The sequence below is a fragment of the Hyperoodon ampullatus genome, assembly GCF_949752795.1.
Source record: "Hyperoodon ampullatus genome assembly, chromosome: 2".
Classification (NCBI taxonomy): domain Eukaryota; kingdom Metazoa; phylum Chordata; class Mammalia; order Artiodactyla; family Ziphiidae; genus Hyperoodon; species Hyperoodon ampullatus.
Window position 1 is genome coordinate 97,884,840 of NC_136915.1, and position 15,738 is coordinate 97,900,577.

The following is a 15,738-nucleotide window of genomic DNA, read 5'->3' on the forward strand; positions in this document are numbered from 1 at the left end:
TTCTGCTGACCCGGCTCTGAATCCCTGGGGTGGATTAGGGTGGGAGAACTGCCCGGGCCACCAGCCAGAGCTGGTCTTCAGGCTGCGTTGTTCGCCCAGGTTTCTGCATCTTGCACTTTGACATTCCCGAGAGGGAAGTGACTAGGGGGAGGGAGAAAAGGAGGGCAGGGACAGACACAGAGAGAGGCTGCAGGGTGAGCTCTGATGAAAAATAGGTCTCTGAGGTTAAGGGCATGACCCTGAGGTGGGGGAAGGGGTCTGCACCCCTGACCCCCCAGCCTGCGCTCTTGCCCTGTACTAGGCCCCTGCCCCAACCACAGCCCCAAGGCTGCTGCTGGCTGGCACCTGGGGTGAGTGGTTGTCCCCGGTAGGAGCCCCGGAGGCAGTGACACCCTCCAGCTCTCATCCCACCCCTCGCTAGCACCATCTCTCTCACCAGGCAAGCCAGAGTGGGAGAGGGACTTGGAGAGTCCAGGCATCTGCTTCCAAGTCTGCCTGAGGGCCTCAGCTTCCTGGGTCAGCCCATGGCTGTGGCTCTGAGAGTTGGGCATCAGGTGACAGGGCTGTTGATTACCTTCGGTCCCTTTGTGCTACTGTGTCCCTCCTCTCCTGCCGCCCTGGGTCCTCCACTGAGAGACCCTGCCCTACTTGGCTACTGGACTGGGGCCTAGGAGCTTCCCTTCCTGCCCTTAAAAGTGAGGGTCCGCTGGTCCCTGCCTCCCCTGCCCTGTTGCTGTCAGCTGAGGGAAGGGCAGTGGAGAACTTTCCCCTTCGGGTCTCTTTTCCTAGTCACAGACTCTATATTTGATACTAAAAAATATATATTTAAAAGTGGAAGGAAAAAAACCCCACAGAAAAAGCATTCCTCCCTCACTCCCCACCCCTTAAACGTATGGTATTTTAAAGGTCAAGAAAGCAAGTCCAATCCATCACAGAAACTTTCTGTTGGCTCTTGGTGACACAGGAGTGGGGGGGGTGGCCCAGAGCCCCCTCTGGGTGGCTCCCCAGCTACCTGAACAGGAACCCTTCTTTTCTCTGAGAAAGCCGAGAGGGAACATTGGCTCACACACTGTGAGATTTTGTTTTTATACTTGGAAGTGGTGAATTATTTTATATGAAGTCATTTAAATATCTATTTAAAAAATAGGAAGCTGCTTATATATTTAATAATAAAAGAAGTGCACAAGCTGCCATGTCTGAGTCATGGGAAAAGTTGCTTTTGGTGTGTGAATGGCAAAAATGGAGTCGGAGGGGTGACGAGTAGCTGCTGGGTGAGACCCAGCTCAGAGAGCATTTTTCAAGGTTCGTGGGGAAGGAGGGTTCTCTCCAACTTCCAGTCGTGTTACCAAAACCTCCTGCATTATCGCTGTCCCAAACACATTCATCTGCATATCTGTTTAATAGGAAAACGGACAGAAACCAGCCAAACGTCAGGCCTGCCCACCAGCCCCTACCCCAGCCCAGCCTAGCCCTGCATGGCTGGTTGAGCTCTGTCCAAGGGCCCAAGGGGCCTGTAAGGATGAGGCTCCTTGACCACTGACCCCTGCTGTCCAGGTCCTAGCAGGCTCTGAGGTGAATGAGCACTGTCTCTGGACTGGGAATTAGGCGAGGCTGGCAGAGGGAGAGCCAGCAAGCACTGTGAGTGGCTTTAAGCCCTGATCTTCCTTCTGGGAGTGGAGAGGAGACCAAGGATGCAGACTTCCAGGGGCAGAGGGGTGTCGGGAAGGTTCAGAGTGATTGAAGGCCCAGCATAGCCCAAACACACACCCTGGGCAAGGCTGGGATAAAAGGGTCCTCCCCACCACTAGGAGTGTGGTGGACAAAGTTTTGCATCAGTGGTTCTCAACCCTGGCTCACCTGAAACTAACTTGGGTTTCCAAAAAATACTGGTACCCAAGCCCCACCCTAGATCAACAAAATGAGAATCTCTGGGGTGAGGCTCAGACACAAGGCCATCAGAAGTTTTTCAAGACATTTCAAGTAATTCAAATGTGATCCTGGATGAGAAGCATGTAGAGCTACACCGTCTGATATGGAGGTTATTTGGGTTTAAGTTAATTAACATGAAATAAAAGTAAACATTCAGTTTTTCAGTAGTACTAGCCACACTTCAAAGTTCAATAGCCACGTGTGGCTACCATGTTGGATAACACAGAAACAGAACATTTGCATCATCTCCGAAATCATATTGGACAGCGCTGCACAAAAGTTTGTGTCCCCCGACTTAGGAGACCAAGGTTATAGGGTCAGAATGGGCACCAAGCAAACACACCTGGAACTAAGTACCCAGGTATCTCAGTTACCCCTCTCTGTGCCCTGAGCCCCCACTACCACCCTGTCTCTCATCATTTCCCTTAAGCTAGCTCTTCCCTTTCTATCAAAAGCTCCTCAGAAAAGATTTTTGAAGAAACTTATTCATATTTTTTTCCTTCAAGTCACAACTTAAAAGTTGCCTCCTCTGAGAAGCCTTCCCAGCCTGACCCAGGCCCCGGAGGCCCACCCTAGCGCAGTTCTTTCCTCCCCTGTTCTCCCGCAGACTGAGAGCCTGTTTATTTGTCTGTCCCACCAGGCCACTGACTATGGCGGAACTGTGCTGTATTCCTCCTTGCATCCCAGTACCTGAGAGTATTTGGCACACAGTAGGTGCCCAATAAATGTGCATCAAAAGGTTAATACTGAATGAATGAACAAAGGTATAATAAGGCAAATTCTGACCAGATTTCATGGTGGCCTTTTCTAGGGGCTTACCTGATATTAGCCAATGGAATGTATATCTAATAACTACAATTCATTAGTAGAGGAGGCATTTTCAGCAGGTCTCCCTGGCTTCTGTTGGAGATGCGGCTAGGTTAGAACCCTAACTGATCACTGGGCAGTGGATGGAAAGTAATTTCAAGGACTTTAAGCAAGGACTGGCAAACAAACAAATGCCCCTGCCCCTCACTTGCCTTTCCAGAGGTCCCAGGAGGTATCCAGAAAGAAATGCCAAAGAATCTCAGTAGCCTTTCCTGGGCTTCATGTGCTGCAGGTGCTGCTTCAGAAGTGTCGTATCTGTGGAACGACATCAACTTTGGATTCAGAGCCAAAGAACTTAAGCCATTGGCTTGGATCTCTTCCTGCTGTGTGAACTTGGGGAAGTATTTAATCTCTTTGAACTTCAGGCTTCTCCTCATCTTTAGAACTGGTTTAAGAATACAAGCCAGGTACACCTGGTCTGAGGTTCAAATGCAAGGACAAACCCAAAGGCACCTTGTGGACTCTAAAGGCTGCCCTCAGATAAAGTGTGTTCTGATGCTGCCCCGGCCAGCTGGTCCCATGGTGCCCAGGCCAAACACAGCTCCTCTCTGGGCAGGCACTGGGGACCCAGGATGCTGCCAGAGCTTGGCTGTACTCAGCAGAAGGTGGCAGAGCCAGGCGCTTCCTGCTGGGATGAGGATTCAGATACCTTGTAGCTCAAGGATTTGGGGCTGAAGGGAAGGACAGGTAGGAGACTGAGCAGGAAATGGCCCTGGGACATAGCGGGTGCCTGTTAGCAGGCAGGGTCAGGAACTCTGGCTTTGAGTATGCAAGCAGAAGGGCCCAGCCAAACCCCAAACCATTATCCAGCCAGAGCCAGGAAACTGAATCAGAGGGAACCAGGAAGAAGCCTGAGGTTAACCTCATGTAGACTGCAGGCCATGGCAAGGAAGGGTTTGGGGTGGCCTAGGGTCTGGGCAGGGCCTGGGTGGGTATCTGATGATCCCCTGAATGAGGAGCTAAAGTCATTAGGGGGTGGTCAGTGACTAGGCAGCCTGAGGCGCAGGTCAGCTGCAGGGCAGCCCTGGGGAAAGAGACCATGTTTCCTGACAAGGGCCCCCAGCCCCCAGTGAAGGTACCCTCTACCAGAGCAGCACTTTTGTCCCCTGGTTTCCTGGGCCAGTATCTGGGAAGGGGGGGTGACCAGGCTCTGCCGCCCTGGATGCTGGGACTGCTGAGGGAACAAAGTGGACTGTGCCAGCCTGGAAGGCCCCCTGGCAAAGTAGGGAACCATAGAGAGGCTCACTCCCAAAGCCCTACTGGGGCTGTGGCAGCTGTGGTCCCACCCCTGGTCTGGGACCACAGGGAAGCCCATAGGTTGACCCCCATGGCCCTGTGTAGAGTCCACATGGATGCAGCTCCTGGACTGGGTGGCCGTGGGACAGAAGAGGTTATGGATTGGGGAGTGGAGGAGGCTGGGTCAAAGGAGTTGTCGGGTGAATTTCTGGAGGATGGCTGGGTGAGAATTCCATGTTGGACTCCAGCCTCTCTGGCCCACAGGCCCCATCACTACCCTGTGGTCCTGGACTCCTGCCCCAGCCTCTCTTTATATGTGTGCACCTAGTGAGGTCTGTGAGGGCTGGAGCCTCATCCTCATCCACTCATTCATTTCCCCATTGATTGCTAGACACTGAGCACAGAATGGTGAGCAGAAGAGCCAGTGGGGGAGACAGGTATTATCCAAACAATCACACAAATAAGTATCTAATCATAAAATGTAAATAGAGGTAGCAAGATACAAGTGCTGTGAGAGCTTCTAATAGGGGGCCTGACCCAGGATGCAGGGCCTTGCAGGCCTTCAGAATGATTAAGGCAGAAGAAGCCATAGGATGGTTTCAAGCAGTGTGGCATGGTCTATTCCTCTCCCTTATTCAACGCTGCCAACAAGGATGAACAGTTTTCATTGATCAACTACCCGTTATGTGTGAGGTACTCTATAAAAATGCAATTTCATTCAACCCTACAGCAAGCCCATGAGCTAGGTGCTAATATCCTCTTTTTTTTCCTTAGAGAAACATAAAATTTGGCCAAGGTCACAGCAGCTTGTAAGTGGCAGAGTCTGGGTTTGAACCCAGGTCTGTGTGTTTTCAAAGCCTACACTCTTGTCACATCACACCCTAGGGACAGATACTTGTTGCGCAAACAGACAGCTTGTGCCAGCCTGGGGTTGAAGGTCCCCAGGGCCTTAGCATCCTCTGCCTTATTCCCCTCAGAAGGACTGTTTAGTCTGGCACTGGATAGCGGTTGTGCCTATGACAGATTTCTACTCTCTTGACCCTGTTCCTAACCCTGAGTCCACCATGAAAGGAGGAAGGTCCTTCCTGGGCAATGTGCCCACCATCTGGGCCTCTGGGAATGGCCCTTCTTGACTACCAGTCCTCCCATTGGCTTCCTTTGTCCTGGACCCTTTGTAACCCATATGTTTTCTCCCTGCCTGTTTTTGAGCATCTCCCAGGCCCCTGGTTAATTATTGGCCCAGGTGACATCTGGGCACTGATCACTCCAGCTGGTAACAGGCTTTAGCATCATTTTTATTTTGGCTGATGTGACCTTCTCAGATGAAGAGGCTGGAAATTTGTTCTCCTCACACCCAGCCAGACACCCAGGGGAGGTTATCCAGGCCTGGCTAGGATTGTGTGGGCAAGGCTGGATCAGGACCACTAAATGTGACATCTACAGGTTCAACACACTCTAGTGATTCTGGAGAGACAAGCCAAAGGCTGAGGAGTGGAAGGAGCAGAACCCTCCCCGTGAGTGTGATGTTTGGGAGAGCCTCAAAGAGGCACCATGATCAGAGTGCACTGAGGGTGCTCAATCTGTGCTGGTTTTCCTAAAATGAGCTCCATGCCCATAGGCAAGAAGCCCACTCTGACAGTCTACTTACCCAAAGAAGAGCTTCAGGCTTGAAGGGAATTTGGCCCAAGGCCTGTGTTATATTCAGAGTATTTTTCTATAGCAGAAACAACAAAAACATCCTGGGGAAGGGGTAGAAATCTGATTTCCAGAGTTGCTGCATTATGTCATTTTAAATGTCTAGTTTTAACAACAGCAAAAAAATTACTAGGCATGTAAAAATACAAGAAAGTATGGGCCCTATGTAGGGGAAAGAAGCAATCAATAGAAACTATCCCTGAGGAAGCCCAGACATTGGACTTATTAGGCAAAGACTTTAAATCAGGTATTTAAAATGTGTTCAGAGACTAAAGGAAACCATGTCTAAAGAGCTAAAGGAAAATATGAGAACAATGTCTCACCAAACAGAGAATATCAACAAAGATGTAGAAATTATAAAAAAGAAATCAAAAAGAAATTTTGGATTTGAAATTTAAAATAACTAAATGAGAATTTCCCCACAAGGGCTCAATAGTAGATTTAAACATCCAGAAGAAAGAATCAATGAATTTGAAGATAAATTCATTGAGATTATTCATACTGAATAACAGAAAGAATGAAGAAAAATGAACAGAGACCAATGGGACATCAACAAACATACCAGCATATGCATAGTAGGAGTCCAAAAAGGAAAAGAGAGAGAAACAAAAGAGTATAAAGAATATTTGAAGAAATAATGTTTGAAACTTTCCAAATTTGATGAAAAACATTCATCTGCACATCCAAGAAGCTCAGCAAAGTTTCAAAAGGCAGAGACTCTTGAAAGCATTAAGAGAGAAGTGACATATGGTACCAGGAATCTGCAATAAGATTAACAGCTGATTTTTCATCAGAAATCATGAAGTCCACACATTAGGCCACAAAAGAAGTCTCATTAGATTTAAGAGGATAGAAATTACGTCAAGGATTTTTTCTGACCACAGTGATATAAAACTAGAAATCAATTACAGGAAGAAAAATGGGAAAAGCACAAACACGCGGAGACTAAACATGCTACTAAAAAACCAGTGAGTCAGTGAATAAGTCAAACTGGAAATCAGAAAATACCTCGAGACAAATGAAAATGGAAACACAACTTTCCAAAATCAATGGGATATAGCAAAAGCAGTTCAAAGAAGGAAGTTTATAGGAATAGAGGCCTATCTCAAGAAACAAGAAAAGTCTCAAATAAACAACCTAACCTACCACTTAAAGGAATTAGAAAAAGAAAAATAAAGAAATCATGAAGTCTGGAAGACAGTGAGATGACATATTCAAAGTGCTGAAAGAAAAACTGTCAACCAAGAATTCTATACGCAGCAAAGCTATCCTTCAAATCTGAAGGCAAAATTAAAATATCCCCAGATAAATAAAAACTGAGAGAGTTTGTCATGAAGCAGATCTGACCTACAAGAAATACCAAGAGACTTCTTCAAGCTGAAGTAAAAATATAATAGATAGTACCTTGAATCCACATGAAGAAATAAAGAGCACCAGTAAATGTAACTACACTGGTAAATATACCAGTGTATATTTACAGTATACATTGTAGACAAAAGACAGTATGAGTGTATTTTTTTTCCTAATTGATTTAAAAGAAAACTGAACAAAGCGATAATTATAAATTTATGTTGGTGGATAAAAAATGTATTTAAAAAGATGTAATTTGTGATAATTACAGCATAAAGGAGGGGAAAAATGGAGCTATATAGGAGGAAAGTTTTTGTGTACCATCAAAATTAAGTTGGTTGTTAATCTAAACTGATTGTTGTAAGTTAAGATGCTAATGGTACTCCCCAGGGCAACCACTAAGAAAACAACAAAAAAACATAATAAAAGAAATGACAAGGGAATTAAAAAGGCATACCTGAGTACTTTTATATAAAAGCCTCACTCTCCTTCCAGCTGTCAGTGAAAAATTGGGGAGACTTAACTTCCTGAGGAGGAAAGATGTACACATTGTCCTTGCCCCTTGACCTCATGCTCTACTCATCTCTTAAGATAAAATACCTAGTGTTCCTTAGTTTTCCAAGCACTTCCCAGATAAGGTCATGTTTCTTCCTCACAGAAACACTGTGAGGCAGGCTTTATAGTATGAGTTTTATGAGTGAGGGCTCTGAGGCTCAAAGAGGTTAGGAAAGCAGCCCAAGCATGCATAGCCAGTAAGTATGAAAGGTGGGACTAAAATTAAGTGTGTCTTATTCAAGTACAGGGCTCTTTCCTCCATAGCGAAACTCAGCACTTGGCATCAGAGATGCCAGCTTCCTTTTCCTTTGTTCCTTTTCCTGCGTTTTAATTATAGAAAATATCAAACAGATGCCAAAGCAAAGAGATAGTAAAATGAACCTCCTTGTACCCATCACTCAGCTTCAACAATTGTGGCCAATCTTGACCCATCTGTATCTCCACACACTATCCCCTGTCTTCCCTCCCATTATTTTGAAGCAAATCCCAAATATATCTTTTGAAATGATCAATTTTAAAAGGAGCATTGTGGTTATGTTTCTAAAATCAAATCCTTGCCTTTTAAGTCTTTCAAAGGCAAGGATTTGATTTTAGAAACATAACCACAATGCTCTTATCACTTCTGAAAAAAATAATAATTCCTTAATATCATCAAATATCTGTCAGTGTTTCCATTTTTCTCTCTTAAATTTTTTTAGCGTTTGTTTGAATATGGACCCAAATATCATTTATACATTGCAATTGGTTGATATGCCTTTTAAACCTCTTTTCATCCACAGGACTCTATGGGACCCCCTCCCCTGATCTCTTCCCCCCAGTAGTTTATTTGCTAGAAAAAACTGGTTCATTTGTCCTGCAGAGTTTCTTGGAATCTGGATTTTGCTGATGGCAGTGCTATAGTGTTACTAGTGTGTTCCTCTGACACCCACATTTCCATAAATTGAATATAAATGATATTATATGTTTTTATCTTTAAAATTTAGAAACAGCTTAAAGGTATTCTCCTATACTAGGAGAATAATCGCAAATGATGGTTAATTGTTACCATGAAATTTTATGCATTTATCAGTAATCATACTTTTCAAAGAATTTTGAGGGATACGGGGAATGCTTATCATATAGCATTAGGGGAAAAAGCAGGAATAAAAAATATATGCTTTATGCCATATATCTATAGAGAGAAAAAAGGTTGGAGGGAACCACTAATTGCAAGGAAAAACAATTATGTTAATAGAGGCTATAACTAAGGATTAGAATTATGGGGGATTTATTTTCTTTCTTTATTCTTTCTATATTTTCTAATTCCTAATAATATGTTCACACTTCTTTTATAATCAGAATTTTTAAAAAATATTTTGTAAAACCTTCTTCTGTGTGTAAAGTTGTGATTTTCCTGAAGTCATGCACAGGACCACAAAATATTACCTTCTGCAGCAAGATCTAAGATCTAAACAAACAAAGCAGTTTGACCAACTGAACAAATTACTGGTAAGTTACTGGTTGGTCACTGGTTGTCTGATGTCTCTGAATGGTCATTTTGGTCACAAAGACCAGTTTGCTGGTCACAGGGGCACAGCAGAAGTGGAGAACAGTTCATCAGGAAGGCCAGCAGGGCAGACTCTTTAGCTTGGCTGGCCTGGCCGGTGGACTTGGGTCTTCAGAAAGCCCAGTCCCACTGCCCTGTGCCCTCCTCCAAATCACACACCACAAGACATCACACACACACAACCACAGAGACATGATCGCCCCGGCAGTGAGGACAACCAGGGACAACTACAGGTACCTTGAGCAGGGCTAGACCAGGGCAGCAGCCCACCGTCAGAGGCATGCCTACGTGGCCCTCCCCCCGGGCAACAGGACCAGACTGCAGGTCTGACCCAGACAGAGGAAGAAGTGAGAATTCTATTTCTGATTTCTACCTTTTCCTTCCTGGTCTACCTCAAGCCATAGGCATCAGATATTGATCTATAAGAAAAGAAGATTCGATTTTAGATCTTGGTGGCCCTTTTCCCACTCTGACATGTTAATCTTTTCTGGGATCAGTTTCCTCCAAAGTTCATGGGCCATTTGAACTATACCCAAGAGAGAGATTTTTTGTTTCCTAGTTCATAAGTAATCATTTAAACTATGTCCTCATATGTATACCATCGGATTGTGGCACAGATATCTCTGTCTCTGTCTCTCTCTTTCTCCCTCTCTCTCTCTCTCTCTCTCTCTCACACACACACACACACACACACACACACATACACACAGGCTGTGAGAGCCACACCACAACCCCAATTCTACTCACACAGCTCAGTCCCTGGGGAGACCCTCCAATCGACCAGTCTCTTCCATGTTGTTCTTGCTTTCTTTTAAGTGGATGATATACTTTAAAACTTACATTTTTCTGTATATAAAGTTATCACAAGGTGATTACAGAAAATTGGGAAAATACAAAAAAGTATAAATAAAAAAATAAAATCACTCTTACCCACACCATTTATCAATAGCCACTGCCAACATTCTGTTGTATTTCCTTCCAGTCTTTTAATAGTCTACTTAGATTTTTATATAGTTACTATCATAATGTATATACAGTTTTATATCAATTTTATACTTAATATCATAATCATGAACCATTTCTCATATCATTACAATTTTTAGAATTATTATTTATTCTTTTATCTTCTATGTTTTTCTGAGCTGATTAACGAATCCGTAGTTTTTTTTTGTTTGTTTTGTTTTTTTTGTGGTATGCGGGCCTCTCACTGTTGTGGCCTCTCCCGTTGCGGAGCACAGGCCCCAGACGCGCAGGCTCAGCGGCCATGGCTCACGGGCCCAGCCACTCCACGGCATGTGGGATCTTCCCGGACCGGGGCACAAACCCGTGTCCCCTGCATCGGCAGGCGGACTCTCAACTACTGTGCCACCAGGGAAGCCCCGAATCCATAGTTATTAACTGAGCTTCCACTTTGTACAAGGCAGGTACGGTGGAGCATTCAAAGGCATGTGACTACAGCAATGTCTCTATCCATGAGGGGATGAAGGACATAGATGTGCAAAGCTTTCAGACAGGGCTAGGGAGGAGTGAAAGAGACCACTGTGAGGATGGGTGATTGTGAGGACCATTATTTTCTGAGCTAAAAACTGGTCCACAGGATCTGACCCAGGTGACCTTTGACAAGTCATTTAATTTCTCTATGCTTCAGTTTCCTCACCTGTAAATTGGGGACGATAATAGTACCTGTCTCAAAACTGTCCTGGAAAATAGCACTATGCAAGTGTTTCTGTTTTTATTATTTTGGGACACAGAAGTATTTCAGAAGCTGTTGCTTGGTTGTGAAAACATTTGTATTTGTAGCACATTCTAATGTAGGGATTGTGGGGCAAAATATTTGAAATCTGAACTGTCCTGGGGGATACAGAGTAAAGACTACCCTTGGAGGAAGGGGGTGGGGAAGGGAGAGAGATAGAGAGACAGAAACAGAGAAAAAGAAAGAGAGAGAGAGAGACAGAGTCATTCTAGCTAACGTTTAGTGAAAATACACAGAGGAGGAAAGATTTGAAATGGGCTTCAGAATCTTCCTTAAAAGTCATAACCCTTTGATTTAAAAGTTCAAATACCGAGGTAAAGGAACCACACCTGACACACAGCCTCACCAGACTTGAACTCATTCACAGAGCCTGCCTACCGCGCAGCACACGGCTGGGCAGAGAAGGCATTCAGTTCAGCTCTGCAGAGCTGGAAGGGACAAAACAGAAAGAGAAGACAAATACAACTTCTAAATCAATTATTTCCCTCTTTACTTTTACCCAGGAACCAAACGCTGAGCTGGGACTTTTGCTCTAGTGCAAACATTCTCTCCATCAATTTTTCAGTACAACGTAATCTGATATGGAAATATCAGTAGAGGTCCAAATAGAGCATACTTTAAACAGCATTTGATTTTTGGCTCACAATAACAGATCATCTCTCCCAGAAACTATTCTCTTCATCCTTCACGTGAATTGACAGTGAGCAGCCTTCTCATTAAAAAAAAAAATTTTTTTTTTAACTTGAGCAGTATTTTTTAAAGAAAAGGCTAATGGAGGCCAGCCCCGGACTCTGTGCCTGTTGTTGAGATAGCACTGTTGGTGGGATGAGCCCCGACTGGAGTCACACCACCTGGGTTTAATACTGGACACCTTAATGAGGAGCCAGGACCCTCTCTAAGGTGAAGGTGGTGGAAGTGAGGAAGCCCAGGGAAATCTGCATATTAAGAAGCGTTTACGGAAAGACCAGGATTCAGCCCTACAAAATGATTTACAGGTTACAAAAAAAACACTTTTATCATTTGGTCCTCACAACATCTGGTGAAGTAGCTCTTTTTATGATTTACACAGAAGGAACTGAACCCAAAGAGGTTGAGTCACTGGTCCAGTGTAATGACAAACCCAGGGCTTTTATGCCAAGTTATTCCCTGCTGAAGTGTAAATTCCTTAAGGACAAGAACTTTGCCATATTCATTTTCAGATCCCCATCAGTCTCAACACAGGATCCAGCTCAGAGCAGATACTCAATAAATGTTTGCTTAGTGAAAGAATGTGTATGACCTTGGACAATCCCTTCACCTCTCCACACCTAAGAGTGCTATGAAGATGGCCTTAACAGTCCTTCCCCACTTGGAAGAATCAATGGCAACACCTCTCTGAATTCTTCTCATATCCGTGGGTACTGCATGTCAATGGGACAATAGTCAGAGCATCCATTGCATTATGTGCCACTTATTTCACTCAACACTAGTGTATTCACTTCCTATTGCTGCTGTACCAAATTACAACAAATTTAGTGGCTTAAAGCAATATAAATCTATTCTCTTACAGCTTTGTAAGTCAGAAATCAGCTTCCCCGGGCTAAAATTAAGATATCTTCAGGACTGGTTCCTTCTGGAGGCTCTGAAGGGAGCCTTTTCCTTGCCTTTCTTAGCTTCTAGAGGCCACCTGCATTCCTTGGTTTGTGGCCCCTTCCTTCATCTTCAGATTACATCACTCCAGGTTCTGCTTCCATTATTACATCACCACCTTTTCTTCTGTGGTCAAATCTCCCTCTGCCTCTCTCTTCTAAGGACACCTCTGATTACATTTAGGGTCCACCTGGATGAGCAATATTCACAGGGATTAGGATTCGGATATCTTTAGGAGGCATTATTCAGCCTACTGACTATCATTACACTTACAATTTACCTTTTCATTGTATATTTGCCTCTCTCTCTAGTAGACTGTGAGCAACTTGAGAGCAAGGATTCTACCTTATTTACCTCTATTCCTAATATGGTGCTTCACACACAGTAGGTGCTTAATAAATAATTATACAAATAAATAACCCCATATCTATGGATTGCTTCCACCTTAAGGACCATCACAGAACAACATTTCAATGAAATCTAAATCTAACTTCAAAGAAGCCTTGGGCTTCCCTGGTGGCGCAGTTGTTGAGAGTCCGCCTGCCAATGCAGGGGACATGGGTTCGTGCCCTGGTCCGGGAGGATCCCACATGCTGCGGAGCGGCTAGGCCCGTGAGCCATGGCCGCTGAGCCTGCACGTCCGGAGCCTGTGCTCTGCAACGGGAGAGGCCACAGCAGTGAGAGGCCCGCGTAATGCCAAAAAAAAAAAAAAAAAAGCCTTAAAAGATGAATCAGTCTTTAGCAAAATTCTCTTGGAGACATAGAGCAGGAGGACATTACACAGCAAAGCTTCCTAAAAATGCTCTGGAGACATTTCTCCCTCTCCTCCAGGCCCCTTCGCTCGGTCTCTCCACTTGCCTGCCCATCCACTGCCCCAGGCAGCCAAACTTGTAATTGTTCCCAGGGAAAACACATGAGCATCAGGATTTAATTTTGACAGCACTTGCTCTCAACCAATGGCTAGACTATCAAGGGGGAAAAAAAAAAAAAAGCACTATCCACTTCCTAAATTCTTGGGCGTGTTCCTCGATCTGTCTGCCACACAGTGAGGTCTGAGTCCCCAGTGATCCCATTTGGACATATTTAGGACCAGCCCTCTGTCACAAGAAGAAATTCTAGGGGAACTGCCCTCCAGCCAGGGCCCCGAGGCTGACTCCAAGGAGGAAAAACCTGCCTGACAGCCCATCTGGCCCAAACCCTCAGGGACGTCCCACCTCCCCAAGTCAGCACAGCATCTCCAATGTGAGCACCTTGAAGGTCTTCCTTCTTCCTCCTCCCAAATTAATGTCATCAACAAAAAAAATGAGTCTGGGTAAAATCTCACTGGGTTCAGTAACTCTCAGCTATAAATTCCTTATGCTCTGACATGATCCAGCCCTTTCTGATTCTCCAAGCTGTGCTCGCAGGCACTTTGTTGTTTAAGCAAGTCACCCCAAGTGCATAAAAATGACAAGAGTTCCAGCATAGGAGCTTTACCTGTTTTGTTGCATCTAATCCTCATGGCGACTCTATGAGGTAGGTATTATTGTTATCCCACATTTTCCCCAGAGGGAAACCGAGCCACAGAGGACTTAAGTGACTTGCTCAGGGTCACTCAGTTAATAAGTGGTGGAGTCAGAATTCAAATCCAGGCAGTCCGGCACCATTAGGCAAACACCTCATCTTCCTGATTACCTGGATTGTGAGTTGGACAAATAAACTGCAGCTGTTCTCCATCTTGCCACGTCTTCTATCTAGGGCTTTCAGGGATCCTGCCTCATATACAGAGGGCTCTGGGTCCACATGGAATCCCTTAATGTTGGACCCTTCCTCTGGCATTTTCCCACCCTCAGACCTGCCACCCCTGGAGCTTCTGAGGGCAGCTCTCAGGCCCAGGGCTCCCTGTGAGGTCCTCTCATTTCCAGGAGCCTCTGAGATGGTTTACTCCTTCCTCCTCAGTGGGTGCTCAGCCTCTGAACTGTACAGTCCTGCCTATTTGGCCATTCCTCCTCCCTTCCACTTATTGCAGGGCAAGTGTGTCCATGAGACCAAGTTAATAGCACCCAAGAGGCTAAGTTAAATCCTGACTTCCAGCCTCAAGCCTCACCAAGGGGTTCCTTAGACCTTTCATTCTGAAGAGTTAGCATAATGCTGTGCAAGGTAGTCCTTCATTTGATACGATCGTTAGTGGATGCATTGTCCCAAAGATTAGAATTCTGATCCCAAAGGTGACCTCTACTTGATTACAGAAAGATCACACCTTAAGTTCAACATTTAGGATGGTAATTATGCTGTGGTGACATTCACATTCCCAAGTGTTAAAAAAGTCCTCACAGGGCTTCCCTGATGGCGCGGTGGTTGAGAGTCCGCCTGCCGATGCAGGAGACGCGTGTTCATGCCCCGGTCCAGGAAGATCCCACATGCCATGGAGCGGCTAGGCCCGTGAGCCATGGCTGCTGAGCCTGCGCGTCCGGAGCCTGTGCCCCGGGAGAGGCCACAACAGTGAGAGGCCTGTGTACCGCAAAAAAAAAAAAAAAGTCCCCACATTGTCAGTTGTAATGGTCCAACGTGTTATTATAAGAAAGTTTGCTTAGATATTCCTTTACTCTTTGGCACTTGGGCCATTTCAATTTTTCGCTTTTCTACACAGTATAAAGACAGATTACTTTTTTTTTGTTTGCTTAATTTGTGGTTTATTTACTTCCTTGTAGCTAAGTTTCCTAAAATGGAATAGTCTGGAAGATATGAATATTTTTATAGCTTCTGATACATATCATTTGATTGTTTAAGGAATTACACAAACTCATATTGTCACCAGCAACAAATCAGTACCTATTTCCCCACAGTTCTGTTAACAAGCAGTTTATCATTTTTATTTGCTTTAATGGTTTAATAGGGGCTTCCCTGGTGGCTCAGTGGTTAAGAATCTGCCTGCCAATGCAGGGGACACGTGTTCGAGCCCTGGTCTGGGAAGATCCCACATGCCGCGGAGCAACTAAGCCCGTGCGCCACAACTACTGAGCCTGTGCTCTAGAGCCACGAGCCAGAACTACTGAGCCTGCGTGCCACAACTACTGAGCCTGCGTGCCACAACTACTGAAGCCCACGCACCTAGAGCCCCTGTTCCGCAACAAGAGAAGCCACCGCAGTGAGAAGCCCATGCTCATCGCAACTAGAGAAAGCCCACGTGCAGTAACAA